Below are 27,409 nucleotides of genomic sequence, written 5' to 3'. Positions count from 1 at the left end.
TCAAAAAACAAAAGAATAGATCAACATAGATGTAAACATTCTAGTACTACAAGAAAAAAAATTTTTAGCGACAAACTTTTAGCGGTAATAGTATTATTGCCATAATTTTTCTTTTTAAAACTATTATTTAGAAGCAATTATATATTTACCATTAATACTATAAATTATAATGGCCATTTCAGTTATTACTACTAAAAAAAGTTAAAATTTAAAAAATAACAAAAAAACAAACGGACCCTAAACCGTAAAACACAGAAACATCACTCTTAGTGCCTCACCACTCTCCTCACACAAAACCACTCTCAGTGCCTTATTCTCAATGAGAAGTGAGAACTGCACACCAATCTTCTCCGTCTTCTTACTCTCGGTCTCGGTCTCGCTCTCACATCTCCATCATTCCAGGTTCTTCGTCGCTCAAATCTCTTTCTAGTTTTCATCTCAATCTTAATCGCGCTCTAAATTCTTTTTCTCGGACAAGCTTGTGCTGATTTCGATTGAAATCTCAATCGTGCTCTAGTAATTAGGTATGAGTTCCTTAATTCTCTCTCAATTCTGATTTTTGTGCTCCCAATTTGTGTTCTATTGCATCATTTTTCCATATCTCTTATCAAATTTTACTTTTATCTGAGTTAATTTTTCTCCCATATTGGATTCCGCTTTTCTTAGTTCTGATTCCTATCGCATGCACTTATTGCAGGTTGAACTCGTAATTCATTGATTTAGAATCAAAATTTCGAGGGTTTTCTTCGCTCAATGATTCAACAATACATTATCGGTTTCAGATTTTGATAATTTGATTTTTTTTTTGTGATATCATTTTTCCCTTCAATTTTTCAAACTTCTTTAAAATTCATCATAGTCGTGGTATCCACCATCAGTGTTGAGCACATCGAGCTCATAAAGGCCTGACACATCTTGTAATGTGCATCACTGTAATTATGTCAAACATTGCCATGTTCTAACTCTGTTAATGAATCAATAAGCATTAAAGTTTTCACTTATTTTATGTGTTAATCTAACTCAAATTTCTGTTTCTCTCTTTATTCAGTACCTTTCAAATATGAAAGCCAATGCTGTTCAATTTAGTTCAAAAGGAAATTGCCAGAAAATGTGGTAACATTTCTTCACTTAGTATTGCCATCTACTTACGCATTTATTGTTTCTCTATTTTTTGTTTATTTTATTCAAATTTGTATTTTGAGTTCGCCTAATTGATTCTGCCTTCTATAAAAATTTTCCTAGCTCAAATTCACCTAGTGCTCCTCCAGTTTACCTGTTAATAACTTCCTATGTTCCTTAGTTTGAAAAGTAGTAGTTATTATAGTTTAATGTTAAATTACTTGTGAAGTCTTTTAGTTTTTAAGATTTTTGTTGAGTTCTTCTCAGATGAATTATTTTATTATAGCACCTGCACTTGCATATAAAATATATTTTTATTCAAAATAATCAATCTTTATCATTTTCTATATATACTATCAGCTTTTAAGATAGAATAGGAACATATATGAACATACAAAATATTTACTCTCTTAATAATATTTTCTATTGGATTCTTTTAAGATAGAATCTTTATCATCTATATATTAAGAATTTACTTGTTTAGTCACATGATTGATTGTTTGAAACATCTTAACACCGATCCTCACAAATTGTCATCACAAGTTTTTGAGGTAAAGTACATGCTCTTATGGTAATCATGGATTATGTTACAAACAGGAGTTTGATTAGTGAAAAATTAACAAAAATGTGACTAAGTGGGACTTAGAATATAAAGATTTAAGTGAACTAGAGTTCACTAACTCTTACAAATGATACCATTCAACTATATATTTATACTTCTAACTAGTATTATAACATTTCACTTAGGATTCATTTTATTGTGTGTTTAATTATATTCAAACTTAAAGTGAGTAATGGATGCAACTATTTTAATACTAGACATGGTTATAAGGAAATAATTAACTTTGGGTTATTAACTTTATTATTTCATAGAATCAAAGTATTAAGTGACGAGGAAAATGACAAATAAGTACGGCTCTTCTTTTTTCTCTGATATAATATAAGTGTTGCTCTTCTACTACATTATTTGAATTTTGCTTGTTTTGTGAAGATCTGAATCTGATTGTGATTATGATGAAACTCTAGGATGATGATAGTGACCTAGAATATAAGGTTGAAGTATTTTCCCTAATAAGTCTGGAAGTAGCATAAGAGACTGTGGCATGTGTGAAGATGAAGGTCATTGTCCTACACCTTCTCCAATTATACATTATATATAGATTTCTTGCCTTAGATGGTTACACAGTGCTTATTTGATTGCATGTTCTCATGATTAAATTGCATTTTATTGAATCTAATCCCTACCTTAATTTTCATATTTTACTTTTGAAAGAAGTCTATAATATATTTTACAATATTTTACAAATCTGTTTCATACTGGACAAATATAAGACTAGCAATTGTGCTATTCTTTAACATTTCACTAGCATGTTTCTATGAATTGTTCATTTCTTAGGTAATGATTGCTTCACTAAGTGAATCAACACCTAGTAGTTCAACAATTGAGGCTCCACTGACTATACATACTTCAGTTTGCAATTCATCTAAAACTTCTAATAAGGGCTCACAATCCTCTAATTTGATGCAAGGAACATAGATTTTTTTTGTTAATATTAAGAGATAGACACTACTAGCTGTATCATTGACAGATAATATTAAAAGCAAGGATTAGATGGTAGCAACATGACTTCTAAAAAGAGGAAAATAGCATGGTCAGAGAAAGAGGACAATCTGCTACGAGATGCTGTTCAAAGATTTGGTGAAGGGCATTGGGCTACCATTGCAAAAAGAGGCAACTTTTCTGTTAAGAGAACGGCTAAACAGATAAATCAAGTAACTATTTCAACTTTAGCTTGAAAATTATGTGATCTTTATATCAACTGTTGTTATTTAATTTCTCAGTATGCAAGTGAATGTTTAATTCAGTGTAAAGCAACATGTATGTGCAGAAGAAATATGTTATTAGAGGTGGCAATGGTTGCAAGGTTTGAGACGATAACGGCAGCCTATATGTCTTAGTCCTACCATTGTTACTACACTTTGATCTACGAATATGTTATTGTTGCAAAATGCAAATGGGATTTGATTTGAAGTTGAAAAGAAAGTTAGTATCTTTGGTGCAGGATGCTGATGTGGGAAGATGAGTTTTGTCAAGGAAGGAGTGCAAGTCTGGTGGAAGACATGGACGGAGGAGGAGAGGATCTAGTGAGAAAGACCTTTAGCAAGATGTCCATTCAGTTATATAATTATGGAGAAGGGTGGGTATTGGGTAGGTCTTTGTTTTGTGAAAATCTCCATGTTGTGTTTGTCTTTAATTGGGTGTCAACAAATTAATCTTAATCTTAATCTTAATCTTAATGTTTGGGGCATCTCATAAGTGCCACAAGTGGGTCTTCAAAGAGCCCACAGAATGTGAGCCTAATATCTCCAACTACTAGCAGAGCTCTTTTGATGTTGTACCCCTCTCCCTCTCTCTCTCTCTCTCTCTCTCTCTCTCTCTCTCTCTCTCTCTCTCTCTCTCTCTCTCTCTCTCTCTCTCTCTCTCTCTCTCTCTCTCTCTCTCTCTCTCTCTCTCTCTCTCTCTCTCTCTCTCTCTCTCTCTCTCTCTCTCTCTCTCTCTCTCTACCTTACTTATTATTCTTCCCTTGCTATTAGCTTCAAACAAAACAACATAACCCACCATTTAAATCTTGTTTCTATTGCTTATGTATACCTATCTCATGATTGATTGATTCATCCCAATCTTTTTTTTTATTTTTGGCCTTATTTATTGCAGCTTCCTCCTGAATGGACCGACCAGTTTGATTTTGGCATTCAGGTCACTCCACAATCATTCTTAGGCCTCCCCTTATTATTGTTCCTTAAACATTTATTTTTAATTTACCAATAAATTTAGTTTTTTTTCCTCTAATTCTTCTTGGACAGACTATTGATGTAATTCAAGCTAGACATGGCCTTATAAATTATAGGAACAGGTAATTTGAAATGATTTTTTACTAGAAATATTCGATAAGATAATTAGTTCAAAGAGGTTATCTGTTCATTTATTTTTGCAGCTGTTATGTCAATGTTGTACTACAGTGTTGTCATACTTTTGCAATAGATAAATTCCTGTCATTTTAAGATCTATTAATTCAAATAATATGGAGAGTAAACATGCATCTCATACTTTGCAGATAAAATGCATGAAATGTGGAGGAAAATATGAGCATCAGAAAAGGATGATGGATCTTACTGTTGAGATAGAAGGGAACATAGCAACTCTGCAGGAAGCTCATTTTGAGTGTATAGGCTTGTAGTATTTTTTGTTGTTTAGATTTGTAACATAGTTTATTACTTTTCAAGAGAAATTTGTGTATCAATATTTGAAGTTTAATGAAATATTTCATTTTGTAGTAATTAATTTCAATATATTTGTATTATACATAACAATAATCATTGTTAGCAAAAATAATTGAGATACTAAAGAAAAAAGGTAGTTCGTTGCTTCTAAGAAAATGAATATAATATAACTAAAAAAAAGTCTTAAGATTTTAGCGGCAATAGTAATGGCCGGTAAAAGTGAATAATATTATAATTTTAGAATTATTTTTAGTGGCTATATAAATTGCCGGTAAAATGGGTTTTGGCGGCAATAGTAATGGCCGCTAAAAATGAATAATATTGCAATTTTAGAATTATTTTTTGTGGCCATATAAATTGCTAAGAAAACGGCTGCTAAAAATTACATTCTTTTGCAACCATTAAAAAAAATCTTTACCGGCGAATGTTATAATTACTACTAAAATCTTTTAGTGACAAAGCATAAGACAGCTAATGTCTAATTGCCGGTAAATGTATTAGCAGCTATTTTTATTGCCGCTAAAAGTAAAATAAATGGCTGCTAAAAATGATTTTTCTTGTAGTGTACACTTATGTATCTAACTTATTGCAAGAGTATCTGTGTCGTATTCGCTATGAACACAGATACGTTAAGATTTCAGACATGTCCCTATTTATTAGATGAGGAGTAATGCTGTTGATGTTGCTACTACTTAGGCTTGTGGCCGGAGCCAATGTTGTCACTGTGACCGAGCTACACTGCCGCCAAGCTTCGCCTCTGTTCTACCACCAAGTTCTATACCTCTGTTCTACTTGTGATGCTCCTGTCGTGGTTGTTGTCGTCCTTGCACAACCGTAACCTTTGCCATTTTTTAAGCTATCATGAGTTATTATTGCTACCACTTCGTTCTCTCTTTCTCTTTCTCCCCTTCTCTCTCGATCTTTTTATTTTTAATTTGATCTGTTTTATATTTTTTCTTTCAGAAAAATCTATACGACGTGGATATTGGTTTTTATGATGGCGATGATTTTAAATTTGAAAGATACAATATTGATTTGGTTTTGTAGGTGGTGATAATAGTAGTGAAGATGTGTGAATGGTTGTTACTGTCGTTTGTTGGGGAAAGTAATAATAGAGGGGAGATCGTGACGGTGGTAACATAAGAGGAAGGGAGTTTGAGATTTTTAGGAAATGAAAAAAAATAAAGAATGATAAAAGTTAAAATTAAAAAAAAATAACTAACAATTAACGGTCAAAATTTGACAACAGAGATAAAATTAAAACTATTTTAAATATTAAAGACAAAATTAAATCGAATTAAAACATTAAAAATAAAAAATATACTTTATCTTTTTGAAAATTAAAAACATTATTAGAGAACCTCTATAATGACTCAAACAATAATGTTATCAATGAGTTCGATGTGAAAAAGAAAGAAAGCATATATGCACTGTAATATATAGGTCCAAAAAATGATTTGATGAATGAATTTTGTTCCCTTAACACAACCACATTCGGAACTACATTCTTACAATGCATAACTTCATAAAGAAGTGAAACAAATTATAGAATAAGGAATCAAACATTATGACTTGTCGTTCATGTGATTCATGAAATTTGCAGTTATCTGGTGGTGAGGAATTTTGCTAAAAATCGAATCATCATCTTGTTAAAAATTTTGGAATAAAGTTTTAACTCACATAAATGCATAAATAATGTTGAAGAAAAATGGAATACGGTTATCAGTATAATCATGCAATACCCAACAACCGAAAAGGACAAGGGTGAACCCAAAAAGAGGGTTACACATAAAACCCAGGGAAAAAGGAATAGAACAATGTTTCTTGTTCATTGTTCGTATGGAAATTCTGTGGGAGCATGTAGAATCAATTTTGGTGGAGGAAAATTGATTTTAAAAAAATTAATTATATAATTGCTTTTGTGGCATCTAGAGAATTGATGCTATTTGTAAAAAAAGATATAATTATTTTATCTAAATTATTTGTAGAAAAATTGTCAAAAATAAATTAAATTACTTTACCTTAAAAAAAAAAACAATTCTATTCAAATTTATTTTCCAGAATTATTTTACCTAATCTAGAATCAATTTTACTATAGAAAAAACAAGCACACTAATAAATAATAATTATTATGGCATGTGCATGCTGCAGAGCAAATATATAACTGAAAAGTGGGAGGCCCCATGCATTGCCATGGGAAGAAAAAGGTGTTTTTAAAGTTTGAATAGTCCAACTTTCTCAATAATGATTTTCTTTGTTTTTTTTACATGGAAACTTATAATTGCTTAATAATTTTTTTAAAAAAATTCAATTTTTAAAAGCAATAATTTTTTTTATCATAAATAACCTTCAGTAATTTTTTATTAATTTTTCTAAAAATTAATTTTTAATACATTTATTTATACGACTATTTTACTTTTTTTTTAACAAAATGAAGTTATCATATACAATTTATACGATAACATAAAATAAAATTAGATAAAACAAAATTACACAACTCTATGTAACTTACCGCATTTGATTGTCAAAAAAAATTATACAATATACTTTTTGTATTATATTAATGTATTAAATCATATACTATTAGATTTAGTATTATATTTAATTTTATTATTCTAACAGAGATATCAAATAGAACCTAAAAACAATGTAGTTATCACTACCAAAAAAACCGTTAAATACTATCAAATTTATCGTCGAATTTAGCAATGATAATAACCATTAGACTTAGTGTCGGATTTAGTGACGCGTTTGACATAGAATTCGTCATGTCAAATAATTACCGGCGGATAGTCTCTTCCGACGTTAAATCCATCGATAAATTTCGATCGACAGGAAACCACGACAAATTGATGCCAAACTTTAGCGTCAGAATTACAGTCGGATAGATCTAATGGTAGAGACGTTTAATGAAATGTAACACTGCATTTTGGTGATCCGCACTGCATTACCATTAGAAATATTCGCCGATAAATCTGACAGTAATCGTGCCCTAAATTGGAACCGCAAACCCCTTCCCCTCATTTTGAACTCTCTCTCTCTCTCTCTCTCTCTCTCTCTCTCTAACTTCTCCCCTTCGTCCCTCTCTCTCCTCTTACCCTCCCACACTCTCTCTAACTTCTCCTTTCCCCTCAACCTCCTCTGCCACCGCAGTTGCTTCCATTGCTTCCTCCGACGCTACTACCGCTGCCTCAGACATTGCCGCCACTGTTGAAGACGCGGCTGCCGCTCCTGAACGTCCCTGCTACCGCTGCTGCAACGCTCCCACCGCTTCTGCTTCTGCCGCTACTGCACCTCCACCCCCCTCTTCAACGTTTTTTGTTTGAACTTTAGTTATTTCAAATTCTATTATATCAAGTTAACTAATTAGTTAGTAGAGATTAGTTTGTTTAATTTTCTGTTTTAGTGAATTTAGGTGGTTAGGATAAGTTAGAATAGGTTAGATTAGACTCTAAGATTGTTGAAAAATGTTGGATTATTGAGCTGTTTGCTGATTTCTGAAGTTGAAATTATTAGAAAAATGCTTGATTGTGTTAATAATGATTGAGCTGTTTGTATGTTACCTTAATAATGAATGAAAAAATTAACCGGTTGAGAGGGGTTGATGGATATTTGGTTTGGATAGAACCCTTGAAGGGTAGAAAAATTCAAATGTTAGGGAAAACTCTGTTAAAATTTTTATACGATTTTTAGCAAAATAAAAAAAAGGCTAAAATTATGTTTTTGAAATTGTTATAATTAATTGTTGGGTTGCTGTATTTTTGTACAATTTTTAATTTGAATAATTATTTTTATCTTAGTTTAAGTTTTTTATTTTGGTAAGTTGGTGATATGATAAACATTTATGGCATTTACAAGAGAACTATATATGTATATATTCATTTTGGTTCTTATGAAAGAAACTTTTCTCCTTTGCAATTAGTGTTTTAGTGCTTTATACGCACTTGTTAGTTTGCTAAACTAACCCAAACACTTATTTATTCTAATTTAATTATTTTGAAACTAAAACACTATGTAATTTTCTTTTTCAAAAAAATTTACTAAACTAAAACACTTTTAGAATTATTTATTACTTCTTAAGTTTATTCTTATGTTATTATTTATTGGTGTTTGTTATGTAATTAATATGTTACTAATATATTCATTGTACAGATATGACAATAGGTAGCAGAGATAGGTCGAGTGGGTCACGTGGTCGTAGTAGAAAGCGGGCTTTCACCGAATCTCCCATGGCTGTCCAGTCATCGCCCTCTACCCCGTCGACCCCTTGACGTCACTGGCGGGTCCATTAAACCAGCAATTCATCATGGTCCCAAAACCGAACTTGGTTCCTCCTGCTACACTCCCCTGTAGATGCAGCGATGACGTCGACAAAGCCTGCAGTGGGTGATTCCTCCCATGCCCCAGAGCAGGATGCCCCTCCCCCACCATCCGTCATCCGGCTGCAGATTTGACCTGATGGCATGCAGTCGTGAGTTCAATATTATAATATTAAGTTTGTTTATCATAAGTTTGTTTCTCTTATGTATTTGTTAATGTGAGATTTTTTCTCTAATAGGTTTGCACCAAACCCCAATGCATGCACACAGGAGATATCCGAGGTCATTAAGTCCATGTATGACCACCCGTGGCCAACCTACATGCAGATCTCAGATGATGTGAGAGAGCAGTGGTTTCAGAAGTGGGCGGTAAGAACCCAATTTCGTTTGAATTACTTAATTTTATATGAACTGTATTTCATTTTGACTAACTAATCTTGGTAAAATTCATATGGGATGCAAAGCACAATGTCATGATCACGAAGAGATATGACCACTGCGCCACCAAGTAGTTTCAGCAAATGATGAGCGACGTTCGTCAGGAGAAAGACCACCTGACATGGTGGATCCGTCCAAACATCAAGCGTGAGTTGGAGGCTTATTTTAGAGATAATGAGGGGTTCAAGCATCACCATCTGACAAACGTCGCTAACAGGGCTTCGCCCAAGTCGTCGAGGTATACGGGTGGGTCAGCGACCTTCATGAGAATGAAAACCAGATTGATAAGAATTTTGGCATTGTTTAATGTTTTAGTAGTTACTTGAATTAGTTTTTTACTTTCCTTTTTTATTATCAAATTAATTAATTAGTTAGCAGAGTAAATGTTAGTTTAATTTTCTATTTTAGTGGATTGAGATGGTTAGGATATGTTAGAATATGTTAGATTAGGCTCTGAGATTATTGCTGGAAAATGTTGGATGAAATTCTTTAAGGGTGGCTAAATTCAAATTTTAGGGGAGACTCTGTCAAAATTTTCATAACATTTTCAGTGAAATCGAAAAAATTAAAATTATGTTTACGAAATTACAATTAAGATTTTGGTTCATGCTTATATTTGTCTGTCATTGTTTAATTTGTTCGTTTATTTTATTGGTTGTTTGATATATTAATTTGTAGTTTAAGTCGTTGGATCGTGAGGCGACACCGATGAAGACCTTCAAGTATACCCATACTTTGAAGGCAAACAATGAGAGATTTGCTGACAAGCAGTCTGCGGCCTATTATGTGAGTTTAAATTAATCCAAAGTTAATTATTTAACTATTATCCTAATCACAACTATGTGTGTAACACAGGAGGAGTACACACAGAGGTTGGACGGCTGCGACCCAGCAATTTTAGCCGCCTAGTGGGGCCAATGAAGCCGGCTCTGAGACCTTCGTGGTGGATCCCATAGGACTTGGCCCGAGACCGGCTCTGAACCCCACAAGAATCGTCACTTTGGGTTAGGGCCGTTCTTCACCAGTGGTATCCGCTCCTCCTTGTTGGCGGCTTCCTATGCATTTGCTTCTGCCACTATCCCTACTGAAAGTTGTCGACCTGAGGAAGGAGGTGCAAAAGCTAACACAAAAACTTCACCAGCAGGTGGAGCAATCTAAGCAGAGGTATCGAAGGATTCTTGCACTCGTTGTCGTCAGCTCCAACCTGACAGAAAAGCTGGAGCAATTCGATCAGTTGCAATAGCAGATGAAAGAGTACAGCCAGCAGATGCACTCTGGGGGCAGCGGTGCTGCTGCTTTCAGCAGTGACACCGCCGGTGGGGCATCGACGACAGTATCTCCTTCGTCGCCGCAGTAAGGGTACCACGACGCCGACAACAACAACGACATTGAAAATTATCGGGATCTATAAGATTTAGGGTTGTACGTATTTGTTTTGTCTACTTCATTGTATTCTACATTTGTGACATTTTATTTCATTAAGACCATTTATTTTTTAATAAAGTAATTTCTTGATTTATGGGGACGTTAAATTTATGCTAATAATTTTGTTAACAAGAGTCTCCTAATTGTGGCTTAACTGTGCCAAAAATTTAGATTTTATAAAATTAATATTACCGTCGGATAGCATGGCGCCTAAACATGTGAAACGAACAAATCCATTGAAAAGACCGACAAAAAATCTGTTGGTAATTAGCGTTGGACAAAATAAATCCAACGGTAAGCAGTTTCTGGCGACGTTTATACTGTCAACTCAAGGACGACAATAATCTATTTTGCGGTGATTGCTTTTATAGATCCGACGGTAAATTTGATGATACTCAACATTTTTTTGTAGTGTATCTTAATAAAATTGACGAGTGACCAAACAACAACACAAACACCGTTGTAATATATACTTAGTAATAACTATCATAAAACTACTCATCCCAAAATTTTAAACTAATAAGAGAAGATATTACGTTTTCACAAACAAGAGTTTTTTATTGAGTTTGCTTGATTTTTTTTCATAAACCTTCTTTTTTTGTTATTTGCTTTATATTTTTTTTAGGTTTACTAAGAATCAAATTCTAGATCTATTAGATATAAAATTCAGATACTATATTATGGAATCAAAAGCTTTGAGACAAGAAAACATCCGACTTAGAAATTAGGACTGAGTTAATCATTCGTCTCCTCTACTATAACCAAGAGGTTCTGCCATTTTTATTGTTAGCAAAGGTAATTTTTCTTTTTGCAACACAATAATGGTTGTTCGTTATATTTGTCTTGTGAGTGTGGTTGGGATTTTCTTTTATTTTTGTCAGTTTAGTTTAGGGGTGGCAAGCGGGGAAGTCCACCCCGCCCCGCCCCGCCTCGCTAGAAGCCCGTCCTTAGGCGGGCTTGCCCGCCCCGCCCCGCCTAGTGAGACGGTCCCAAAATCCCAGCCCGCCCCGCCTAATGGCAGGCTGGCGGGCCGGCGGGCCAAGCCCTTCAAATATCCTCTTTTTTACTTTTAAATATTAAATAATATATATAAAGAAATAAAAAAATCTCTTTTATTTTTTACTTTTAACTATTATAATTTCTAAAAGTATAAACAAATTATAATTTTTATATTCACAAACACTAAAGTCTTTGTAATTATAAATATCTAATAAACATAATTATAAATTAAGTTTTCATCCAAAACATAATTATAAATATTGTTCCCAAAGCAAAATAAACATAATCCAAAACATAATTATAAATATTGTTTCTAAAACAAAATAAACATAATCCAAAACACTCAATTTTCATCTTCTTCTCTTGTAAGTTGGGTTGGAAGAAGTTGGGTTTTGGTAAAAAATATTATAAAAATACCCCCTTGCTAAAAAAATACTAAGTCCGGCGGGGAAGTCCGCCCCGCCCCGCCAAAACCCGCCAAAGCCCGCGATTTAAGCGGTGCGGGTTAAGCGGGCTTTTGCTATTTAGCAATCCCAATTTTCCAGTCCAGCCCGCCTTTTTTGGCGGATTACGCGAGCCGACCCGGCGAGTTCAGGCCCGTTTGCCACCCCTAGTTTAGTTTCTAGGATTTGATGGTGTTTAAGTTAGGTTGGAATTTTGTGTCAATGTTTTATTTTAACCAAATGCACTACAACAAATAAAGATTTTTGCAACGATAAAAAACTGTTGCCGTAATTCACAAAAATCTATTTGAGTTAAGGGTGATTATGAAGTAATCGATTTTGAATTTTTTTTTTGTAGATGAAAAAGATGTTGGACATACATCATGTTTCATCATGGGATGACTTCAAAAAAAATGAAGGGATAATAGAATATTCTCCAAATAAATCTACTATCTTGGTACATTCCTTGAATAAATACAAATACATTAAATTCATAAGTAACCATGTTGTCTGATGAGTGGATATTTTATACGCTTTTTGGGGGTAATTTCATGTAGATTTTAGTATGTTTTAATTAGTTTTTAGTAGAATATTATTAGTTTTTAGGCAAAAATCACATTTTTGGACTTTACTATGATTTTGTGTATTTTTCTGTGATTTCAGGTATTTTCTGGCTGAAATTGAGGGAGCTGAGCAAAAATCTGAATTAGGCTGAAAAAGGACAGCTGATGCTGTTGGATTCTGACCTCCCTGCACTCGAAATGAATTTTCTGGAGCTACAGGAGTCCAATTGGCGCGTTCTTAACGGCGTTGGAACGTAGACATCCAGGGCTTTCCAGCAATATATAATAGTTTATACTTTGCGCGAAGATAGATGACGTAAACTGGCGTTCAACGCCAGTATCATGCTGCTGTCTGGCGTCCAGCGCCAGAAACAGGTTACAAGTTGGAGTTCAACGCCAGAAACAGGTTATAACCTGGCGTTGAACGCCCAAAACAGCCCCAGGCACGTGAGAAGCTTAAGTCTCAGCCCCAGCACACACCAAGTGGGCCCCAGAAGTGGATTTCTGCATTATCTATCATGGTTTACTCACTTTCTGTAAACCTAGGTTATTAGTTTACTATTTAAACAACTTTTAGAGATTTACTTTGTACCTCATGACATTTTCAGATCTGAATTTTATACACTTTAACGGCATGAGTCTCTAAACTCCATTGTTGGGGGTGAGGAGCTCTGCAGCGTCTCGATGAATTAATGCAATTACTTTTGTTTTCCATTCAAACACGCTTGTTCCTATCTAAGATGTTCATTCGCGCTTAAACATGAAGAATGTGATGATCCGTGACACTCATCACCTTCCTCAAATCCATGAATGTGTGCCTGACAACCACCTCCATTCTACATCAGATTGAATGAGCTTCTCTTAGATTGCTTAATCAGAATCTTCGTGGTATAAGCTAGAATTGATGGCGGCCACTCTTGAGGATCCGGAAAGTCTAAACCTTGTCTGTGGTATTCCGAGTAGGATTCAAGGATTGAATGGCTGTGATGAGCTTCAAACTCACGATTGCTGGGCGTGATGACAAATGCAAAAGGATCAATGGATCCTATTCCAACATGATCGAGAACCAACAGCTGATTAGCCGTGCTGTGACAGAGCATAGGACCGTTTTCACTGAGGGGATGGGAGGTAGCCACTGACAATGGTGACACCCTACATACAGCTTGCCATGGAAGGAGCCTTGCGTGTGGAAAATGATTTCAAGGAAGAGTTGAAGTTCAGAGGATAAAGTATCTCCAAAACCCCAACATATTCTTCATTAATAAAGTAACAATTACTTATCCCAAACACTCTTACTTCTTACAATTAAATCCAAATAACCTTGTTGGCATCCTGACTAAGATTAATAAAATAAACATAGCTTGCTTTAAACCAATAATCTCCGTGGGATCGACCCTTACTCACGTAAGGTATTACTTGGACGACCCAATGCACTTGCTGGTTAGTGGTACGGATTGCAAATTCGTGCACCAAGTTTTTGGCGCCGTTGCCGGGGATTATTCGAGTTTGAACAACTAAAGGTTTATTTTGTTGCTTAGATTAGGAATAATCTATTTTTTTTTTGTTATAGAGTCATTAAATTCTGAGTCTTTTATTCCCTTTTCAAAATTTTTCAAAAATATATTATTTTTCTTTATTAAATTCTAATTTTCTTGAGTTTAGTGTCTTGTTCTAAGTTTGGTGTCAATTGCATGTTTTTCATTGTCTTTTAATTTTTTCGAATTGCATGTTCTTGTTCTTCCTTGATCTTCAAATTGTTCTTGTCAAATTTTCTTGTTTGATCTTTGGTTTGTCTTGTTCTGTGTCTTTTCTTGTTTTTCTTGTGCTTTTTTCAAAACATTAGTTTTCAAAAAAATTATTCTTATCTAAAAAAAAAATAATACATCTTTAAAATACATTACATTTTTAGCTCAGTTGGTTAGAGCATTGGCTTATGTTCTTGGCAATTGGGTATCTTCTTTTTAAAATCTTTTCTTCAAAAATAATTTTTCTTGATTTAATCCTGTGCCAAACTTTAAGTTTGGTGTTTTCTTGTTGATCTTTCTTTAATTTCAAAAATTTATCTTGGTTTTCTAAAAATTTTAAGTTTGGTGTTCTTTCTTTTGTTCTTGGTGTTCTTGTGAATCTTCAAGGTGTTCTTGAGTCTTTCTTGTGTCTTGATCTTAAAATTTTTAAGTTTGGTGTTCCTTGGTATTTTCCCTCCAAAATTTTCGAAAATAAGGAGCATTAGATCTAAAAATTTTAAGTCTTGTGTCTTTTGTATGTTTTTCTCTTTCATCATAAAATTCAAAATTCAAAAAAAAATTATATCTTTTCTAACTAATTTTAAACTACATTTTCGAAATTTTTATATAAAAAAAATTTAGATTTCAATTTCAAAATTTTTCAATTCTTATTTTTTTTTAATATATACATTTTATTATCTTTTTCAAAAATTTTATCCTAACCACTTTCTCCTTTTCCTCAAATTTTTCAAAAATCTTCACAAAATATTTTCAAATTTTTATTTTATTTCGTTTTTATTTATTTTATTTTTATTTCATTTTATAAAATAAATTTTTATAAAATAAATAATATCAACATCCATACTATCTCCTTTATTCCATCATGGAACTAAGTGGAAATGAACAGTCCAGGAGGACTCTGGGGTCATATGCTAACCCCACTACTGCTTCATATGGGAGTAGTATCTGTATACCCTCCATTGGAGTTAGTAGCTTTGAGTTGAATCCTCAGCTCATTATCATGGTACAGCAAAGCTGCCAGTATTCTGGTCTTCCACATGAAGAACCTACAGAGTTTCTGGCACAATTTTTACAAATTGCTGACACAGTGCATGATAAGGAAGTAGATCAGGATGTCTACAGATTATTACTGTTTCCATTTGCTGTAAAAGATCAAGCTAAGAGGTGGTTAAATAACCAACCTAAGAACAGCATAAAGACATGGAAACAGCTGTCAGAAAAATTCCTGAATCACTATTTTCCTCCAAAATGGATGACACAGCTAAGGCTAAGCATCCAAGGCTTCAAACAAGGAGATAATGAATCCCTTTATGATGCCTGGGAGAGATACAGAGAGATGCTGAGAAAATGCCCCTCTAAAATGTTTTCAGAGTGGGTGCAATTAGACATCTTCTACTATGGGCTTATAGAAAAAGCTCAGATTTCTCTAGATCACTCAGCTGGTGGATCTATACATATGAGAATAACAATTGAAGAAGCTCAAGAGCTTATTGATACAGTTGCCAGAAATCAGCATCTGTACCTAAGCAGTGAATCTTCCATGAAAGAAGAAGCTAAAACAGTAACTGTTGAACTCAGTCCTGTAGATCAGGCTAATGAATTCAATCAGCAATTAGACTTTCTAACTCAGCAGCTAGCCGAATTCAAGGAAATACTACAGGAAACAAGAATGGATAACAGGAATATGGAAGTATAGTTAAAGCAACTGTCAAAACAAATAACAGAAGAATGCCAAGCAGTTCAACTAAGAAGTGGGAAAACATTAAATACCTCACTTCAAAGCAGCAAGAAGCCAAGAAATGAACAAATGGCTACTCAAAATCCCTCTGAGGACAATCAGAGCCCAGAGAGGAATAAGGCTGGTGCTGAACGCCCAGACCATGCTCATTCCTGGCATTCAACGCCAGAAACAAGCATGAATCCGGCGTTGAACGCCCAAGGGAAGCAGAGTTCTGGCGTTCAGACGCCAGTAACAGATAAAGAGTTGGCGTCTAACACCACTCCAGCTTCCACCCCTGGCATTCAAACGCCAATGGAGGATCAGTCACATACAAGTGCTGATAACAACCCTTCTAAAAAGGCTTCCCAACCCACTTCTGTAGGTAATAAACCTGCAGCAACTAAGGTTGAGGAATATAAAGCCAAAATGCCTTATCCTCAAAAACTCTGCCAAGCAGAACAGGATAAGCAGTTTACCCGCTTTGCAGACTATCTCAGGACTCTTGAAATAAAGATTCCGTTTGTAGAAGCACTTGAGCAAATACCCTCTTATGCTAAGTTCATGAAAGAGATCTTAAATCATAAGAAGGATTGGAGGGAGACTGAAAAAGTTTACCTCACTGAAGAATGCAGTGCAGTCATTCTGAAAAGCTTACCTGAGAAGCTTAAAGATCCCGGGAGCTTCATGATACCATGCACATTAGAGGGTACTTGCACCAAGCAAGCTCTATGTGACCTTGGGGCAAGTATCAACCTAATACCTGCATCTATTATCACAAAGCTTGGTTTGACTGAAGAAGTCAAACCAACCCGGATATGTCTTCAACTTGCTGATGGCTCCATTAAATACCCATCGGGCGTGATTGAAGACATGATTGTCAAGGTTGGGCCATTTGCCTTTCCTACTGACTTTGTGGTGCTGGAAATGGAGGAGCACAAGAGTGCAACTCTCATTCTAGGAAGACCTTTCCTAGCAACTAGCCGAACCCTCATTGACGTTCAAAAAAGGGAAGTAACCCTGAGAGTCAATGAGGAGGAGTTCAAGTTGAATGTTGTCAAAGCTATGCAACATCCAGACACCCCAAATGACTGCATGAGTGTTGATATCATTGACTCTCTAGTAAGAGAGGTCAATATGGCTGAGAGTCTCGAATCAGAGCTAGAGGACATCTTTAAAGATGTTCAGCCTGATTTGGAGGAATCAGAGAGGATAATAGAACCTCTGAAAATCCCTCAGGAAGAGGAGAAACCTCCCAAACCCGAGCTCAAACCATTACCACCATCCCTGAAATATGCATTTCTGGGAGAAGGTGATACCTTTCCTGTAATCATAAGCTCTACCTTAGAGCCACAGGAAGAGGAAGCACTAATTCAAGTGCTAAGGACACACAAGACAGCTCTTGGGTGGTCCATCAGTGATCTTAAGGGCATTAGTCCAGCCAGATGCATGCACAAGATCCTATTGGAGGGTGACGCCAAGCCAGTGGTCCAACCACAAAGGCGGCTGAACCCAGCCATGAAGGAAGTGGTGCAGAAGGAGGTCACTAAATTACTAGAGGCCGGGATTATTTATCCTATTTCTGACAGCCCCTGGGTAAGCCCTGTCCAAGTCGTCCCTAAGAAGGGAGGCATGACAGTGGTTCATAATGAAAAAAATGAACCGGTTCCTACAAGAACAGTTACAGGGTGGCGTATGTGTATTGATTATAGAAGGCTCAATACAGCCACCAGAAAGGATCATTTTCCTTTACCATTCATAGACCAGATGCTAGAAAGACTAGCAGGTCATGAATACTACTGCTTCCTGGATGGATATTCAGGTTATAATCAAATTACAGTAGATCCCCAGGATCAGGAGAAAACGGCATTCACATGTCCATCTGGAGTATTTGCATACAGAAGGATGCCATTTGGCCTGTGCAATGCACCTACAACCTTTCAGAGGTGCATGCTCTCAATTTTCTCTAATATGGTGGAAAAATTTCTGGAAGTTTTCATGGATGACTTTTCAGTATTTGGAGACTCATTCAGCTCCTGTCTTGACCATCTAGCACTTGTTCTAAAGAGATGCCAAGAGACCAACCTAGTTTTAAACTGGGAGAAATGTCACTTTATGGTGACTGAAGGAATTGTCCTTGGGCACAAGATCTCGAACAAAGGAATAGAGGTGGATCAAGCTAAGGTAGAGGTAATTGAAAAATTACCACCACCAGCCAATGTTAAGGCAATCAGAAGCTTTCTGGGGCATGCAGGATTCTATAGGAGGTTTATAAAGGACTTCTCAAAAATCGCCAAACCTCTAAGCAGCTGCTGACACGCGATTTATCTTTGATAAGGAGTGTCTGCCGGCGTTTGAGACCCTGAAAGCTAAGCTGGTCACAGCACCAGTCATCTCTGCACCAGACTGGACATTACCATTTGAATTGATGTGTGATGCCAGTGACCATGCCATTGGTGCAGTATTGGGACAGAGGCATGACAAGCTTCTGCACGTCATTTACTATGCCAGTCGTGTTTTAAATGACGTATAGAAGAATTACACAACCACAGAAAAAGAGCTGCTTGCAGTGGTTTACGCCATTGACAAGTTTAGATCCTATTTGGTAGGATCAAAAGTGATTGTGTACACTGATCATGTTGCTCTTAAATATCTACTCACAAAGCAGGATTCAAAACCCAGACTCATCAGATGGATGTTGCTTCGGCAAGAGTTTGATATAGAAATAAGAGACAAAAGGGACAGAAAACTAAGTAGCAGATCACCTGTCCCGAATAGAACCAGTAGAAGGGGCGTCCCTCCCTCTCACTGAGATCTCTGAGACTTTTCCGGATGAGCAACTTTTGCCATCCAGGAAGTGCCATGGTTTGCAGACATTGCAAACTACAAGGCAGTAAGATTCATACCCAAAGAGTATAGTAGGCAGCAATCAAAGAAGTTGATCACAGATGCAAAGTACTATCTTTGGGATGAACCATATCTCTTCAAGAGATGTGCAGAAGGAGTAATCCGTAGATGTGTGCCTAAAGAAGAAGCACAGAGAATCCTATGGCATTGCCATGGATCATAGTTTGGAGGACATTTTGGAAGTGAGCGAACAGCCACAAGAGTCCTCCAATGTGGCTTTTACTGGCCTACTCTCTATAAAGATTCCCGAGCGTTTGTGCTTAATTGTGATAGTTGCCAAAGATCTGGCAATCTGCCTCACAGTTATGCCATGCCTCAACAAGGGATCTTGGAGATTGAGTTGTTTGATGTATGGGGCATTGACTTCATGGGACCTTTCCCACCATCATACTCAAACACTTATATTCTGGTGGCAGTGGATTATGTATCCAAATGGGTGGAAGCTATTGCAACACCTACTAATGACACTAAAACAGTGTTAAAATTCCTTCAGAAACACATCTTCAGCAGATTTGGTACCCCTAGAGTATTAATCAGTGATGGGGGCACTCATTTCTACAATAAACAGCTTTACTCTGCTTTGGTTCGTTATGGAGTTAGCCACAGGGTAGCCACTCCATATCATCCACAGACAAATGGGCAAGCTGAAGTCTCTAACAGAGAACCTAAAAGAATCCTGGAACGGACTATAATTAACCGTAGAAGGGATTGGGCAAAAAGCTTAGATGATGCTCTGTGGGCATACAGAACAGCATTCAAGACCCTATAGGGACCTCTCCATACCAGCTTGTGTATGGAAAGGCATGTCACTTGCCAGTGAAACTGGAACATAAGACCTACTGGGCAACCAGATTCCTGAACCTTGATGCCAAGTTAGCTGGAGAAAAACGATTGCTTCAGTTAAATGAGCTAGAGGAATTTAGACTCAATGCTTTCGAGAATGCAAAAATTTATAAAGAGAAAGCAAAAAGATGGCGTGATAAGAAATTGTCATCTAGAGTCTTTGAGCCGGGGCAGAAAGTTCTGCTATTTAATTCTAGGCTCAAATTATTCCCCGGGAAATTAAAATCCCGGTGGAGAGGTCCATATGTAATTACAAGTGTATCACCATATGGATACGTAGAGCTTCAGGATAATGACTCTAACAAAAAGTTCATTGTTAATGGACAGAGAGTTAAACATTATCTTGAAAGCAATTTTGAGCAAGAATGCTCAAAACTGAGACTTAATTAAAGCTCAGTAATAGTCCAGCTAACGACATTAAAGAAGCGCTTGCTGGGAGGCAACCCAGCCAATCACAAAATTTAATTTTATTCGTTTTGATTAATTAATTGATTTTTACAGGTATATGTCAAAGTATCTTCAAGGTAAAATAGCAATTGATTGGATTCACAGAGTTACGAGGGAATTTGGAAGCTCACTGGCGTGAAAAAGCCAGTAAGAAACATTTTGGGCGTTGAACGCCCAAAAGAAGCACCTACTGGGTGTTCAACGCCAGTAAGGGTAGCCATCTGGGCGTTAAACACCAGAAAGGAGCATCTTCTGGGCGTTGAACGCCAGAAAGAAGCACCTTCTGGGCGTTTAACGCCAGAACTACAGCATCCTGGGCGTTTAGAAAAACGCCCAGTGACAAAGGACTTCCTGGCGTTCAACGCCAGAAAGAAGCAACAGCTGGGCGTTGAACGCCCAGGAGAAGCATCAATTGGGCGTTAAACGCCCAAAACGTGCAGTAGTGGGCGTTTAACGCCAGGATGGTGGGGAGGAGCAAACCTCTAAGTTTGGTGTGCTTATCCATGATCACAAAAACATACCCACTTTGATCATGGCCCCTAAAGGAAAACAACCCAACCCAAGAGGCAAGAAAGAGAATATTCCAAAGCCACTTTGGAATCAAGGGAAGTTCTTAACTAAAGAACATTCAGACCATTACTACAAAATAATGAGTCTAAGATCAGTGATCCCGGAAGTCAAGTTCGATCTGAAAGAAGATGAATATCCGGAGATCCAAGAACAAATTCGAAACAGGAACTGGGAAATCCTAGCTAATCCTGAAACGAAAGTGGGAAGGAACATGGTTCAGGAGTTCTATGCTAATTTATGGCAGACAGACAGGCAAAGAATAATTGGAGCTGCCCTCTATGATCATCGGACCTTAGTCAGAGGAAAGATTATTCACACCCATCCTGACAAAATCAGAGAGATCTTTAAGCTTCCTCAACTGAAGGATGATCCAGACTCCTTTAATAGGAGAATGATGAGGGTAAACAAAGGCCTGGACAAGATTCTAGAGGATATATGCATCCCTGAAGCCAGGTGGACTACCAGCACAACTGGCATCCCAATTCAACTCAAAAGAGAAGATCTCAAACCAGCTGCAGAGATGCCGGAGTGAAGATGGGAATAATAGAGTATATCTCAGTTGAGAGGCCAATCACTAAAATATCAATGGAAAGACAACAGCTGCAGGATGATCCAATCAGGAGGAGAGCACAAGAAGCCCTCCCAGAACTTCCTTAATTCGAATATTGGGAACACCTTGAGGCATCTATTTCCAAATTGCAAGAAGCTATGAACCAAATAAAGGAAGAACAGAACAATCAAAGTAGCATGCTTTGTAAACTGCTCAAGGAACAAGAAGAGCAAGGGCGTGATTTAAGGGAGCTGAAGCGCCAGAAATTAATCCTTGAAGGACCAAGCACCCCACAGATCAGAGAAACATCTACTTCCCAAAACACAGGTTGTTGAGTTCTAATTTTAGCTTTAACTCTGTGATAGTATTATTATAGAAATTTACCTTAGAAGATATATAGTAGTAGTAGTAATTAGCATATCTATTCTGGTTTTATTTCCAATTAAGTTATAATTTATTTTTCTCATCATCATCAGACATGAATAAAGTAGTAGATTTTTAGAATAAAGAAGTAATTTATATTTTTCGAGTTCTTAATAATAAAAATTATAATTAATTACATGTGGTGGCAATACTTTTTGTTCTCTAAATGAATGCTTGAACAGTGCATATTTTATCCTGAATTTGAAGAATGTTGGCTCCTGAAAGAATGAGGAACACGAAAAATATTATTGATGATCTGAAAAATTATGAATTTGATTCTTGAAGCAAGAACAAAAAAAAAGTTACAAGGAATCATTAGATCAAGAAGAGGAACAAAAGCCAATAGCCCTTAAAACCAAAAGGCAAGGGTGAAAAGGATCCAAGGCTTTGAGCATCAGTGGATAGGAGGGTCCAAGGAAGTAATTCCAGGCCTAAGCGGCTAAATCAAGCTGTCCCTAACCATGTGCTTGTGGCATGCAGGTCCAAGTGAAAAACTTGAGACTGAGTGGTTAAAGTCGTGATCCAAAGCAAAAAGAGTGTGCTTAAGAGCTCTGGACACCTCTAACTGGGGACTTTAGCAAAGCTGAGTCACAATGAAAAGGTTCACCCAGTCATGTGTCTGTGGCATTTATGTATCTGGTGGTAATACTAGAAAACAAAGTGCTTAGGGCCACAGCCAAGACTCATAAAGTATCTGTGTTCAAGAATCAACATACTACACTAGGAGAATCAATAATACTATCTGAATTCTGAGTTCCTATGGATGCCAATCATTCTGAATTTCAAAGGATAGAGGAAGATGCCAAAACTATTCAGAAACAAAAAGCTACAAGCCCCGCTCATCTAATAAGAATCTGAGCTCCATTTAAAACTCTAAGATATTATTACTTCTTAATTTCTTTTCATACTATTTTATTTATCTAGTTGCTTGAGGACAAGCAACAGTTTAAGGTTGGTGTTGTGATGAGCGGATATTTTATACGCTTTTTGGGGGTAATTTCATGTAGATTTTAGTATGTTTTAATTAGTTTTTAGTAGAATATTATTAGTTTTTAGGCAAAAATCACATTTCTGGACTTTACTATGAGTTTGTGTGTTTTTCTGTGATTTCAAGTATTTTCTGGCTGAAATTGAGGGAGCTGAGCAAAAATCTGAATTAGGCTGAAAAAGGACTGCTGATACTGTTGGATTCTGACCTTCCTGCACTCGAAATGGATTTTCTGGAGCTACAGAAGACCAATTGGCGCGCTCTCAACGGCATTGGAAAGTAGACATCCAGGGCTTTCCAGAAATATATAATAGTCCATACTTTGCGCGAAGATAGATGATGTAAACTGGCGTTCAACGCCAGTATCATGCTGCTGTCTGGCGTCCAGCGCCAGAAACAGGTTACAAGTTGGAGTTCAACGCCAGAAACAGGTTATAACCTGGCGTTGAACGCCCAAAACAGCCCCAGGCACGTGAGAAGCTTAAGTCTCAGCCCCAGCACACACCAAGTGGGCCCCAGAAGTGGATTTCTGCACTATCTATCATGGTTTACTCATTTTCTGTAAACCTAGGTTATTAGTTTACTATTTAAACAACTTTTAGAGATTTACTTTGTAACTCATGACATTTTCAGATCTGAATTTTATACACTTTAACGGCATGAGTCTCTAAACTCCATTGTTGGGGGTGAGGAGCTCTGCAGCGTCTCGATGAATTAATGCAATTACTTTTGTTTTCCATTCAAACACGCTTGTTCCTATCTAAGATGTTCATTCGCGCTTAAACATGAAGAAGGTGATGATCCGTGACACTCATCACCTTCCTCAAATCCATGAACGTGTGCCTGACAACCACCTCCGTTCTACATCAGATTGAATGAGCTTCTCTTAGATTCCTTAATCAGAATCTTCGTGGTATAAGCTAGAATTGATGGCGGCCACTCTTGAGGATCCGGAAAGTCTAAACCTTGTCTGTGGTATTCCGAGTAGGATTCAAGGATTGAATGGCTGTGATGAGCTTCAAACTCACGATTGCTAGGCGTGATGACAAACGCAAAAGGATCAATGGATCCTATTCCAACATGATCGAGAACCAACAGCTGATTAGCTGTGCTGTGACAGAGCATAGGACCGTTTTCACTGAGAGGATGGGAGGTAGCCACTGACAATGGTGACACCCTACATACAGCTTGCCATGGAAGGAGCCTTTCGTGTGGAAAAGGATTTCAAGGAAGAGTTGAAGTTCAGAGGACAAAGCATCTCCAAAACCCCAACATATTCTTCATTAATAAAGTAACAATTACTTATCCCAAACACTCTTACTTCTTACAATTAAATCCAAATAACCTTGTTGGCATCCTGACTAAGATTAATAAAATAAACATAGCTTGCTTCAAACCAATAATCTCCGTGGGATCGACCCTTACTCACGTAAGGTATTACTTGGACGACCAAGTGCACTTGCTGGTTAGTGGTATGGATTGCAAATTCGTGCACCAAGTTTTTGCAATTCGTGCACCACTAACCAGCAAGTGCACTGGGTCGTCCAAGTAATACCTTACGTGAGTAAGGGTCGATCCCACAGAGATTATTGGTTTGAAGCAAGCTATGTTTATTTTATTAATCTTAGTCAGGATGCCAACAAGGTTATTTGGATTTAATTGTAAGAAGTAAGAGTGTTTGGGATAAGTAATTGTTACTTTATTAATGGAGAATATGTTGGGGTTTTGGAGATGCTTTGTCCTCTGAACTACAACTCTTCCTTGAAATCCTTTTCCACACGCAAGGCTCCTTCCATGGCAAGCTGTATGTAGGGTGTCACCATTGTCTGTGGCTACCTCCCATCCTCTCAGTGAAAACGGTCCTATGCTCTGTCACAGCACGGCTAATCAGCTGTTGGTTCTCGATCATGTTGGAATAGGATCCATTGATCCTTTTGCGTTTGTCATCATGCCCAGCAATCGCGAGTTTGAAGCTCATCACAGCCATTCAATCCTTGAATCCTACTTGAAATACCACAGACAAGGTTTAGACTTTCCGGATCCTCAAGAGTGGCCGCCATCAATTCTAGCTTATACCACGAAGATTCTGATTAAGGAATCTAAGAGAAGCTCATTCAATCTGATGTAGAACGGAGGTGGTTGTCAGGCATACGTTCATGGATTTGAGGAAGGTGATGAGTGTCACGGATCATCACCTTCTTCATGTTTAAGCGCGAATGAACATCTTAGATAGGAACAAGCGTGTTTGAATGGAAAACAAAAGTAATTGCATTAATTCATCGAGACGCTGCAGAACTCCTCACCCCCAACAATGGAGTTTAGAGACTCATGCCGTTAAAGTGTATAAAATTCAGATCTGAAAATGTCATGAGGTACAAAGTAAATCTCTAAAAGTTGTTTAAATAGTAAACTAATAACCTAGGTTTACAGAAAATGAGTAAACCATGATAGATAGTGCAAAAATCCACTTCTGGGGCCCACTTGGTGTGTGCTGGGGCTGAGACTTAAGCTTCTCACGTGCCTGGGGCTGTTTTGGGCATTCAACGCCAGGTTATAACCTGTTTCTGGCATTGAACTCCAACTTGTAACTTGTTTCTGGCGCTGGACGCCAGACAGCAGCATGATACTGGCGTTGAACGCCAGTTTACATCGTCTATCTTCGCGCAAAGTATGAACTATTATATATTGATGGAAAGCCCTGGATGTCTACTTTCCAATGCCGTTGAGAGCGCGCCAATTAGACTTCTGTAGCTCCAGAAAATCCATTTCAAGTGTAGGGAGGTCAGAATCCAACAGTATCAGCGGTCCTTTTTCAGCCTAATTCAGATTTTTGCTCAACTCCCTCAATTTCAGCCAGAAAATACTTGAAATCACAGAAAAACACACAAACTCATAGTAAAGTCTAGAAATGTGATTTTTGCCTAAAAACTAATAATATTCTACTAAAAACTAATTAAAACATACTAAAATCTACATGAAATTACCCCCAAAAAGTGTATAAAATATCTGCTCATCATTGTCATTCTATTAATAAACACCCTTCATCAGTTTTTAATTTTCACAAGTTCATTTTCATTTTTTCATTCATTATTCATTCAATGAATACAGGGTAGGCACCATCAACTTTTTTTACTCATGATTTATAATACAAAATCACAATCAGGACTATTAATAGAGACACAATCAATATTAACAACTAGAAAACTAATTTTTGATATCGAACATCTTTCTCTAACCTCCCATGTCTCCAATCAAAGTTTATTTTCACTTCATAATTGCCTCCATAAGATTGTGGTTCCCAATAGTTTCATCTTGCCCACTCTTCGCCCAAACAAAAAATTCATACCAACTCTTTCCACTTATTTGTAGTCAGGTAAAGATATATATAGCATGCTTAAACCTCAAAAAAGAACAACAAAAGAAGAACAGTGAGAGAAGAACAATAATAAAGAGACAGGTAATAATTATGACTCACATTATAATTATTGGGATAACCAAAAAATAGTTTGTTTGGATTTAAATCTGTCCCAAATTACTTGAAAACCAAATGACAACTACAACCTTACCATTTCGACACCTGTAATTTTTTGCTCCTATTTTGTGTTCTCATTTAGTATCCACTAGATGGTGAACAGATAGAGCTTCTGTCTGTAGTGCTTCCATCACCTATCATGGATATCACAAAGAAGAAAAAGAAAAAAAATTAACTTTTCTAAAGATTTGTGAAATTAGGATTAAATATAGAGAGAGACTGAATTGGTTATAAATTGAAATCTTGTCAGTTAAACCAATTGTTGCACCATTCAGCGTGGCAACGTAATGCCAAGTCAGTGCAGCGATAAGTAACTCATCACTAAAAAAATGTCCAAAAACCATTATGATATTTGGAGCTGTATTAAAAGACTACAATAATAAAATTAAAATTTTGACTACCACATTAAATAATGACCTAAATTTCAAAAATTATTATAAAAATTTACTCTATAAAATAACTCATCATAAAAATTCAAATCAATAAATAAAATAACATAAATAATTATATCTCCATCAATAATAAATTTTTTAGGCTTTGTGCTTCATCGTTCTCCTTTTATCATACACAACTGTGAAAACTAGTAATTCATAACTTCATAAATCTTTAATTCTTAGAGAGTTAAAATAAATAAAAAATAAAATCTCATATCGTATCAATTCTTATCCACTAACATATACAGTATTGGGTAGGATCTTTATTGGAGTCCTCATATATATATATATATATATATATATATATATATATATATATATATATATATATATATGTGTGTGTGTGTGTGTGTGTTACAATGGTTCCTATTAGTCTATTGTTACCTATTCGTTAATCCCTTAAGTCATTGTTTGCTTCCAGCACGGTTAAACTTTATTCAATTTCTCTTGATTTTGAACTTAATAATTTATGAAAAATAAAAAGCATATGTACCTCCCAGTTTGGAAGACTGTAGAAATAGCAGCACTTCTACTTGACATAATTGCTTCTAGGATGATAAGAATTTATTATTTTCAATTTTGATCCTCTTGACTTTACTGTCCACTTGTCCCTTAGCTTATAATATCACGCTTTTAAAGATCTATTAATTCGTCTCTAAAAGTTG

At 36.3% G+C, this 27,409-nt stretch overlaps 1 non-coding gene across 12 annotated transcripts; it reads left to right on the top strand.

The window, feature by feature from the left end:
* The first annotated feature begins 221 nt into the window (after positions 1-221).
* LOC112715189 (uncharacterized) lies at positions 222-4,458 on the top strand. 12 transcript variants are annotated; one of them, XR_011866440.1, is made up of 8 exons: positions 222-524; positions 1,049-1,113; positions 2,146-2,238; positions 2,709-2,892; positions 3,183-3,317; positions 3,836-3,877; positions 3,985-4,034; positions 4,236-4,458. It is a non-coding gene; the product is annotated as an uncharacterized protein (transcript). The 12 variants fall into 12 exon arrangements; XR_003811977.2 differs by having other exon boundaries at positions 3,183-3,328; XR_011866442.1 differs by having other exon boundaries at positions 3,169-3,328.
* The last annotated feature ends 22,951 nt before the right edge of the window (positions 4,459-27,409 follow it).

The sequence above is a fragment of the Arachis hypogaea genome, chromosome 10 (genome assembly GCF_003086295.3).
Source record: "Arachis hypogaea cultivar Tifrunner chromosome 10, arahy.Tifrunner.gnm2.J5K5, whole genome shotgun sequence".
NCBI lineage: Eukaryota > Viridiplantae > Streptophyta > Magnoliopsida > Fabales > Fabaceae > Arachis > Arachis hypogaea.
Note: the sequence above shows the minus strand (reverse complement) of the source record. Positions and strands in the feature narration are given on the sequence as shown.